This window comes from Belonocnema kinseyi, chromosome 4 (assembly GCF_010883055.1).
Source record: "Belonocnema kinseyi isolate 2016_QV_RU_SX_M_011 chromosome 4, B_treatae_v1, whole genome shotgun sequence".
NCBI classification, from domain to species: Eukaryota; Metazoa; Arthropoda; class Insecta; order Hymenoptera; family Cynipidae; genus Belonocnema; species Belonocnema kinseyi.
In genome coordinates this window covers 24,829,742-24,840,803 of record NC_046660.1, presented here as the reverse complement: position 1 = coordinate 24,840,803, position 11,062 = coordinate 24,829,742, and positions in this window count along the sequence as shown.

Sequence of the window (11,062 nt, the reverse complement as noted above, 5' to 3'; positions counted from 1 at the left end):
TTTTGTTAGGTGCAACTATGCACCTGTTATGGGCTTAAGACCTGGATCTGGCAAGAAGAGAAGATATTGGTATAAGATGAAAATTAACTTTTTGTGATTTCTTCATGTCTGAAGGTTTTTTTACCAAATTGTTCTTCGTAATTGCTAGTCAATTGTAAAATTTTGAGCATAGTTAGACTGAAACAATCTTATATTTTAGTTTTACATTCTTTACTAATTCAGTTAATCATGTGGGTGAATATGCTTTTCATGACATACTCTAAAGCTAGTAGCATTTGACGTGTGGGGCCAACTGGAGTTTCCTTTACTTTATCAGGGTTATTAAGGTAAACATGTCACTTTTCATATTTACTTTATTCCGTCGATTAGCACCCTTCTTAGTAAGTTTTAAATATATATTTTAGCACGAAATCTACAGCTTTCTAATATTGCAAAGTCGTTACCATCGGAAGTTGGGAATAGAATTTGTTCTTGGTTTGGAATGGGCTTAAAGTCATTATATGTTTTGGCTATTAGAATTAGTATATCCGTAGGGAAAGTGTACCTTCGTAGTTCAAATACTTCTGTAAGGAGAATGTCTGTCAGGCGAATGTCTCTATGGAACATGTCTGTCAAGCGAATATATTTCAGCAGAAGACCTGTCAGGTGAATGTCTGTCAGGAGTATGTAAAGGTTCACAACGAGGAATCCTAGGAATTGAAGCGCTATTAGGTAAATTGTCAAACTGTGAACTAAACCCTGCAAGAAGAAACAGTGCATTAATTTAGTTTCAAAGTATTTTAATATAACAGGAACTATTTGCGTAATTAGAATTGGAAGCGAAGAAATATTTTACTATGCTAATTTAGGTATTTTATATCGTAGAAAAATATTTCTAAATGATATAAATGCTTGAAGAAGAATGATTATTTGAATCCAAGAAAAATATTTATTATCTCTCAGTCCATAAAACGTTTGGCATTTTCAATAATTAATGGTATGCATTTTAGAATTTCAAGTGTGTGTAATATTTATTAGTAACTTTCCAAATAAAAATATTTTTGAATTTAAAGATTCACATTTCAGGGTTTCTCAACATTTACGTGTAAAAACCAGTAAAAATATTTGAAAAAATTACGTATCTTACGCTGCAAGGGGAAAGGATCCAAACGACTTTGCTATAACCTCATTTAGGAACCAAAAGTGATACCTCGGGATCGAGTGTGCTCCAATTATTTTTAATCAGGGCGTAATCTGTTTTCGAATCAATATGGAAATTGCGTAACAGTAGGGAATCATTTTTGTTTGTTAAAAGTTCAGAAGAATTTCCTACTAGTAGGAAATATTTACCAAATTCTATTTATAAAACGCAGTTATTCTGGAATCTTCCCAGAGAAATTCAGAATTTATTCGTATTTATTTCGGACAAACCCAATAAAATCAATATTACGCTAAACAAATTGTTATTGGCAAAAAGCTTGAAATTTAATTTTTTAATGTACGTATTATAATATTATATTTACCAATATAATTTAGGATGACTGTCGAGGCAAAGACGAGAATACAAACGATACACATTTTTTTAATTAATGTAAAAAGTGATTAAGGCGTTGACGAAAATGTTGATTATAACTGCTTATAGTTGGTAATAGTTTATATAATAAATATTCTGATGTCTTATTGAGGTTAATGCATAAGTAAAATTATCAAATTAATTATAAGCATAATTATACAAAACTGTGTTATCTGAATCCTTATCTTATATATCAGAGGCAGCTAGTGTATTATTGACAGTTCTTAGAAATGTATAGCTTTGTTTTATAAATCAATCAAAGAAATGTGGTTATCTCAACCAAGACAATTTTGTGAAAAATGCAGCAATTTTTCCTAAAGTTTCCGAAATGATACAACTATGGTTAAGGATTATTATTTCGTACTATAAAATTTGCAGGTATGATGCACAAAGAGGCTTCCTAGCGGGCAAATGAAGTCTCGCTGGTGGCCAAGACCGAGGCTCACAAAGACTCATTTCAAGGCAATTTTGTGTTCCAGTAGGTTAGCAGAGGTTAGTGGATCTCCTTCTAGATGAAAGATTTCATTGTCAGACAGTTGCCCTATCTACTTCCCATATATTCTGGATAGGTTCGTATTTTGGTACCTTGATCGATGTGGGCTTCCTGTGATGGTTGTAATGTGGGACTATTAGGTCACTATACTTGATTGAGTAAAGCCCTTTGGGTATGTTTGGATCATCATCAATTAAGATTTCTTAGTCAGGCTCATCAATACCGATTCTGTTTATTTGAGCTGTGTTGCCTCTCATGAAGCGTCCGTCATAATGTAGTCGTATCTTTTTATTTTCTAGGATCAGGATTGCAGCATAATTTATTATCTTGAATATTTGTTGAAAAAGGATAACCTTATGACTTTAGCTTTTGACAAAGGCACATTGTTATTATTGATAAGGCTAATCGCTGCACCAGTGTCGACTAGTTATCTGTAAAACAATCCATTTGAGTTTGTATCCCAGATGAATGAGAAACTGCGGCTGATATTTAAAATTTTTAATTTTCCTCTTATTCTACTTCTTTGTTTATTTCTTGGAGACTCATTTCTTCAAATTCTGAATCATTCTAGCCATACTCTTGGTTCTCAATTTCCTGGGTATTCTTCAGACTCTTTTGTGGGCGTCGACTCTGAAACTATCCTGACTAAAAATTCTGCGTTTCAGTATAGCACTGGGCTGCTAAATGACTGGCTCTTCGCTCTACTGGTAATTGAATTGCATTCTTTGTTAAAGCCGCATTTTTTAATTTAGTATAACTATTCCGGACACTTGGTTCCGAGCGGCCTGTACTTAGTAATATTTTACCGATAGCACGTCCCTGTGCATCGGGGCGCGAGGTTATGTCCGTATAGGTGAGCTTACTGGTTGATATTATATTAACCAGATATCGATCTCTGCATCCGTATTCTGGGCCTCACATATGCTATTTGGTTTTTTGGCTTTAATTTTCAGTCCGATTTCTCTTCTCATGTTAAGGATGTATCGTCTACGGAATTACTTTTCTTCTATCAGGATAGCCATCTTTCACGCCATGCTATTTGTGTATTCGGACTGCCCTCCATATTTTACTTCATTGGCGGCCTGTGTAAAACACCCATTCAAACATCGTATTGTTTCTGTAGGCACATATCTGCACGTTTCTAATTATTTCCCTGAGCAGCAGTCGATTGTGTCAGATTAAAGTTTTTTCTTGGGGTAGAACAAAGCCTCGTAAAATTTTGTAATTTCGAAGTACTAATTCCCCTTGCTGCATTGTGTGTGATCCTTTCCACTAAAACAAAATTTAAGAGCATTTCGGTTTGAGGGCACCTGTCTCGTGTGCTTTTAAATGATCGTCTGAGTTCCTGTAACCCCATGTTCTTCTGCCCAGTTAGAGCATTCATGGTTCTTATTATTTTCTTAGCAGAAATACTACTAGGAGGAGGCTGTCTTAGAGCTACGAAGGGTTGAGCTCTTGGTAGTCTTTTAGATTCACGTGCTTTTACATTATTTTTACTAGGATTCGTAGGGATCGTCATAGACGGTCTTATCACACGAGGACACTATTTTATTGCCATTCGCGTGCTTCCTTCGCGCTGTTTTCCCCATTCTTGTTTCGTTCCGCGTTACTTTCTTCGGCCGCGTTGTTCTAATCATTCTCATCATTTATTTCCACGTTACTTTTTCTCTTCCGGTGACTAGCGGATTCTATTCTATTATATTCTTTTCTAGATTCTATTTCGTACTCCTCATCATTGTCGAAAGTGATAATAACGCCATCCGTGTTTCTTTCTCCTTTAGGCGAGGTGTCAAATCTTTATGTTATCTGGACTATCTGATTATAAGTTCCCGGAAAGTGTTTTCTATACTATCGGTCTCGGATTGCCTATCGTAATTTGTAAATACATTTTCCCTATCGGCGTGAAGCTCCAACGTGTATAATTTTTCCTAATTGCGAGTTTTGTGTGTGATTTCCGTAGCAACGGCCTTATGTTTTTCGTGTTGCTATACTTTTAATAATCCTTACTTGTACAATCTGTTTACATGGAGTACTTTCAAAGTTAATTTGCATTCGGGTTTCCTATAAAAAAATTGTCCTAACTTTACATCACGATAACTTCACTTTCACTTCACTATAACTTTGCCTGTTGAAAGTTTTCGGTTGACGACAGTAAAGATGACTATAAAGATGACTATCTTAATTCATAACAGCTAGTTTTAGCTCTTCTTGTAACGGCTGCAAACGAAAATTGGTGCCTGTCTTCATGTTAAAAAAATGTTGAAAACTACCTTCATTAGCACGAATTTTACATACAGCTTCTATTTCCTAGGCACAATGCTAAAGATTTTGTAACTTGATGATCAATGATTATTAGGAGCAAATTATTTCTTGAACGTTCCATGGAAAATCACTAATTCCTAATTTACAAAATGTTAATAACAAGTACTTCTATTTGCCATTTTTTCAATAACTGAGTTTTTTCCGGATAAAATCCCGCGTTATTGAAAAAAGCCCATAAGTCACGTGTCGATTCAAAGAAATAGGGAATTTTATTTTGTCGAAAATAAAAAAATTGAAGGACGGGTTCAATGACAAAAAATTGAATGTCGATTCTTTGGACCATATCCTAATAAATACTTACCGGCTAAAGCAACACAAACGCTCATTACAAAAAGATAATGGGAAACATTGTAACGCTTCTTTAAAGCTTCAGGATAAATCAACATAACATTCGTGACGTCAAAATATTTTCATACATCTCAAAAGTTTTCACACTTCAATTTTTCTTGCATGAGAAAAATTTGTTGGATAACTTTTTAATATCAATCTAAAAATATCTGCTGTTTGTCTAATCAAATACGGACGTAATACAATTTTATGAGAAACAGAGTATTTATTTTAATGGGTACATGTTGTGGAAAGTAGTACAATTCCGGGGCAGCACATTTCTAATTAATATTTCGGTACTCTTAAATTGAACAAGTAAGGCATCACTGATTCATATTCATTACTTTGTTATTACTAATCACTTGTAACATTTTCTGCAGAATACTTCTCATTAGCCACTTTTTATTTTAGCTTTAAATTTGTTGTAAATTAATCAGTGGTGTGGGAGATTTGAGTTTACATGATATACTCTAAAACTCATTAGGATTTGACGCTTGGGGCCAACTGGAATCTCCTTGACTTCCTCCGCGGTCATTGCGGTAAACATGCCACTTCGCATATTTATTTTAATCCTTCGTCTACCACCTCTTTTAGTTTGAGATGAATATATTCCAGCAAGAAATTTACTGCTCATCAATATTGCAAATAAGTAACCCTCAGATGTTGATAATACGATTTGCTCATTGGTAGGCATAAGCTCAAAGACTCTAGCTTTTACAGCTATAAGAGATGGTATATCCGTACGAAAAGTGTGTCTTCGGAGTTCAAACTGCCGATCCGGATTTATATAGGAAGTAAGCCTAATAAATTGAAGTTGGTCAAGTCCGTATGTAATTCTGTCCGAAGAAATAATTGTGGTAGGTGGAACCATGCACCTGGTATGGAATAGGGGAAACCTGGATCTGACACGAAGAGAAGTCTCGTTAGGAGCAGATGATTCGGTGGGGAAATGTCTCTCAGCAGCATGTCTGTCTGGTGAATGTCTGCCAGGATAATGTGTAGATTCACGACGAGTAATTCCAGGAATTGGATCGCCATTAGGTAAACTGTCAAACTGTGAACTTAATTCTGCAAGAAGAAATAGTGGATTAATTTTCTTTTTAATTGCTTTCATATAACATGAACTTTTTGCGGCGAAATTGCGATATAAGACTTGGGAACGTTGAGGGAAGATTCCTTGTGGAATCTTATTGGAAGCTATACAAGCAATTTTTACCAGCTAGATATTTGACGGATTTAGAACTGAAAAAAAGGTTTATTACATTTTATAGAACTAAGTTTAGAGTAGAGGGTACAATGGGTAGTTGATTAAAAGTTGAAATCGTCTTCATTTTACATTGCGTTGAACTATTCAACGCAATGTATTAGAAAGTTCTATAACATTTGGCTTCATTTGGCGCCCTCGTTTGGCGCTTTCGGCGTCCTACGATTGTAGAAGGAGCAGGCGGTAACCTGCTTCGCCTTCGCCTTAAGCCGCCCCTGAATCTCTTAAATTCATAAAAAATATTTTTAAGTTTTTTATATATTTTGAAATCTTTTAAAATTCATTTATAAAAATTGAGATTTTTGAATACTCAAGTAAAGAAAAATTGTAATTTTTAAATGCCCTACAAGATTATTATAACAACTTTTTGAATTTTGTAGAAAAATCAAAAATTTCAATATTATCAGCACAAAATAATTATTAAATTTTTGGAAAAACGACGCAACTTGAAATAAAATGTTCCATAACAATTATTTTCGATTAAAAAAACTTTTGTTTCAATACCAAATCATGTTATGAATTGTAATAATATAAATGACATATTTGAAAAATGCAACAATTTGACAGATAATTTCCTCTTTTTTCAATCAGATTTAATATTATTATTATTATTAATATTTATATTATTCTTTTCTACGAAACTTCGTTTCGGTATTGTATAGAACTGAGATATATAGATCTTGGATTGAAGTAGTTCACAAACGTTCGATAGTTCGAATCGAATTGCTATGAGATTTTTCGTCAATTTTTCAAACATTTTTCGATACATTTGACTGATTTGAGATATCGAGACCTTATAATGATGCGATTGCAATCTCCGACTCTAGAAATAATTCAGGAAGGATTAGATAGATTTTTTCCGTAAACAGGAAGGAAAAATACATAAAGGCGTTAGTGAAAAATTTATATCTTCTGGATTCCGGTTATTACTATAAAGTTACGTCATCCGACAAAAGATTAAAGAGAATTGTGTATTATCTTATTTCATTATATTTCAATTGAATTCATGTAATTCGCGGAATTCATTCAGTTCACGGAATTCAACTAATTCGTAAAGTTCAAGAATTTCGAGGAATTAACAGAATACACGAAATTCAAGGAATTCGATGAATTAGTGAAATTGAACAAACTTGCTTTAATTCCTTGATTTCCGTAAATTTCGCGAATTTCTTTAATTCCTTGAATTCCGTGAATTCTGCTTATTTCTCAAATTCCGTGCAATCCGCAAATTTCTTTATTTCCATTAGTTATGCAAATTCCTATAATTTAATACATTTTGTGAATTTCGGGCGTTACACGAATTCCGCGAATTCTGTGAATTCCTTAACTTAAGCATATTCCATCAATTCCCTGAGTTCTTTAAAATTGCGTGAATTCATTGAATTTCTTCGATTCAATGAATTGCGCGAATCTCATGAATTCCATTAACGCCATAGATTCCGTAAATTCCTTGAATTCCACGAATTCCATGAATTTAGGTAATTTCTCGAATATCGTACTTTCCTTAAATTTCCTACATTTAGCAAATTCCTTCATTTAAATGATTGCTTCGAATTCCGCAAATCACATGAATTTTCTGATTTCCGGGCGTTGCATGAATTCTGCAAATTCCTTTAATTCCTTCGATTCCGTGAATTTCGTGAATTTCGCAAATTCCATGAATCGAATAAATTCCTTGAATTCCTTGAATTCCGTGAATTCCTTGAATCTCGCGAATTCCACAAATTTCGTGAATTCCATTAATTTCGTGAATTCCGCTAAATTCACAAATTCGGTATAATCCCGAAATTCACTAAATTTCGTAAATTCCTTTATTTTCATGAATTTTGCGAATTCCTTTAATTCCGTGAATTCCGCGAATTACATAAATTCTGTGAATTCCGGGCGTTACACTAATTCCGTGAATTACATAAATTAAGAATATTCTGTGAATTCCGTAAATTTTTGGAATTTCGTGAATTCATTGTATTCCGTTGATTCCATTAATTTCGCGAATCCCTTGAATCCCATGAATCCCATAGATTCAGTGCGGATTACGCTAAACAAATTGCTATTTGCCGAAAACTTAAAAAAAATTTTTTTAACATTATACATTATAATATTATATTCACCAATATAATTCAGGATAACTGTCCAGATAAAAACGAGACTATAAACGATAATCATTATTTCCGAATTGGATGAAAACTGACTAAGGCGTTGATGAAATTTTTGGTAAATAGTCTAGATTATGAACATTCTGATGTTTTATTGACGTTTAGATATAATTTAAATGATCAAATTAATTATGAAGATAATTACATAAAATAATGATATTTCAATCTTTATCTCTTTTAGTAGAGGTAATGAGTTTATCCAGGGGTGTAGCCAGGATTTGATAAAAGGGGGGGAGGGCGAAAGTTCGAACAGGATGTACGTTACTGCATACAGGGAAAAATTGGAATAATGTACGACATTAAATTTATAAATGACATATTTATTGTCCTTGTCGTGAAAATTGTTTTATAATTATAAAAATCCTACATTTTTACCAAGTAAAACCGAATTTTCATCCAATTCACCGCAACTTTTGGCTTTCTTGATTCAAATACCACGAGTATCCAAATTTTCCCATGATACGGAATAAGTCCACGTGGACAAAGGAATCAGTGGCGAAGGGTCCGTAAAAATTTCACGTTTGTCTGCAAAGTGTTGGGGAGGGGGGGGGGGGCAAAGATATAAAAAACAAACCGAGCTGTATATAGACGTTCCTTAAAAGGCGCTCTTTCATTTCAAACCGATTAAAAAATAATCTAGGATTTGAAACGAATTATTTATATTTATTTCTCATAAATCAGTCCAGTAAATATGGTTATAGTTAGGAAAAAATAAAGTAGTTTTTTTTAGATTTTCTAAAATGTTTCAACTTTGGATAAGGATGGTCCAAGGACTGCTAAACGTTTTCAATGCTACATGGGGCCTAGATCTGCCCTACAATATATTATAGAGGGGCTTGAAAGGAATGGCGGTTTAGGAAAATTTTAATCCTTAAAATTTAAATCTCCTGATTTTAATTCGTAGTGGTGAATTTTCAGGTATAAGTACTTTCGTCAAAACCTCGTGGGTTTGAGCGGTTGTATAATGGACTGGATTAAATCGCTTATATAATTATCCTGAGCGTGATTTTTTACGCAAATAACTAAAACACATTTATATTTAAGAAATTGAAATAAGATTAAAATTAAATTTAAAATCCTATTTAACGTCCGATAATCAGGGTAATATAAAGAATTTCTGAAAATGAAACCAAGAATCTAGCGACCGAATTTTGACAACCACCATAAGATGTTCCTATTGCAATCCGAAAAAAACTTTCTCCTAAAAAAGCAAAGGAAAAAAAATCCCCTTCTTTCAGGATAAAAATAAAAAAAGAGAAAAGAAAAATTAGTGCCGAAAAGTTGGTGATTATTTATTTCAAATGTCTTTTATCGCGATTTGATAATGATGAGAAAGAGCAAAAAAGACCAAAGAAATAAAAAAAGGAAGAAAGAGGACTTGGTTGGTTACCTTATCATTTTCTTTCCTTTATTTTATTTTTGAGCTAGAGGAAAGCAATTTTAGTTTATTTTTTTATGAGAAAAAAGTTGTTTGTTTTTGTTTTTATTAGATTGGAAAAGGAACATTTTATGATGGTTGTTAAAATTTGGTCGTTAGATTCTTGGTTTTACTTTCGGGAATTCTTCACATTAACTTGATTTTTGGAAGTTAAATAGGATTTCATGTTTTATTTTAATCTCATTTGAATTTCTTAAATTTTAAATAAATTGACTTGGATTGGAGGTCATATCTATTTCAGGTTATTTATGGTTGATTTGCGTTTTGAACTTTCGCTTGATTCTCGGGTGTTGATTTTTGGGTGTCGAGGAGAAGGCATCTTGGTTGCGTTGCTATTCCTGCTCGATCAATTTATATATTTTTTTATTTAAATTATTATTTTAATTTTTGTGTATTTTGATGAGTGTGCTATATAAGTGCCGAAACGTTGGTGATTATTTCTTGAAAATGTTTTTATCGTGATTTGATAATAATAAGAATGAAAAAAAAAAGATAAAAGAAACAAAAGGGAACAAAGGGGATTTGGTTGGTTGCCTTTTCATTTTTCTTTCCTCTGTTTAATTTTTGTTCAGGAGAAAGAGAATTCGTTTTTGGGCAAAACAAGTTTTTTTCAGATTACAATAGGAACATTTTATAGTGGTTGTCTAAATTTGCCCGTTAGATTCTTGGTTCTATTTTCAGGAATTTTTCACAAAAACCACATTTCTAGACCTTTTCTATCCAAATCTGTATTCTATGATGAGAAATGTTCTTGTCTAAAACGTTTTGGCTTATCATGTAGGATAAGTCTCATCTGCTTCAGTACACTAACATCTACTTGTCGATGTAATGTTATCAGTTGACTCTCTATCATGTCTAGTAAATTCTTATCGTAAGGTGTTTCGTAATTCTTCTTTTAACCATTGTTTTTTCGTAGGTAGACGTTTTTTATTTAAATAAAGTTGTACATTATCTGATATAACTCCACATCCAGAACTTTAAAGATAACTGTATCTACTTCTATATACTTCTCACTATGTAATTTGGAAATTAGAAAGCTACATTATACAGAGTCTTGATGTTTCTTAATAATACGAGCGTCGCAGGAATTAGGGTCTATAACCGGTAAAATTACGAGGGTGCATCAAATATTAACCGGAATTCTTTTTTAATATTTATTTATTTATAAAACAATACAAAAATACTATTGATTATTTTTCTACATAGTCTCCTTCACGCTCTACACATTTTTTCCAGTGGTTTGGAAGCTTGTTAATCCCTTGCTCGTAGAAACTTTGAGGTCGAGTGATCAACCAATTGCGCACGAATTCCTCAACATCTTGATCGTTGTCAAATCGCAATCCTCCAAGTGCATCTTTCATGGGCGCAAACAAATGATAGTCACCGGGTGACAAATCTGGGCTGTATAAGAGGATGCTCAAGGGTTTCCCAATGCATATCCTCCAGTTTTTGTTTCGTTTCACCCGCCGTATGTGGCCTGGCATTGTCATGAAGAAGGATGACGTTTCTG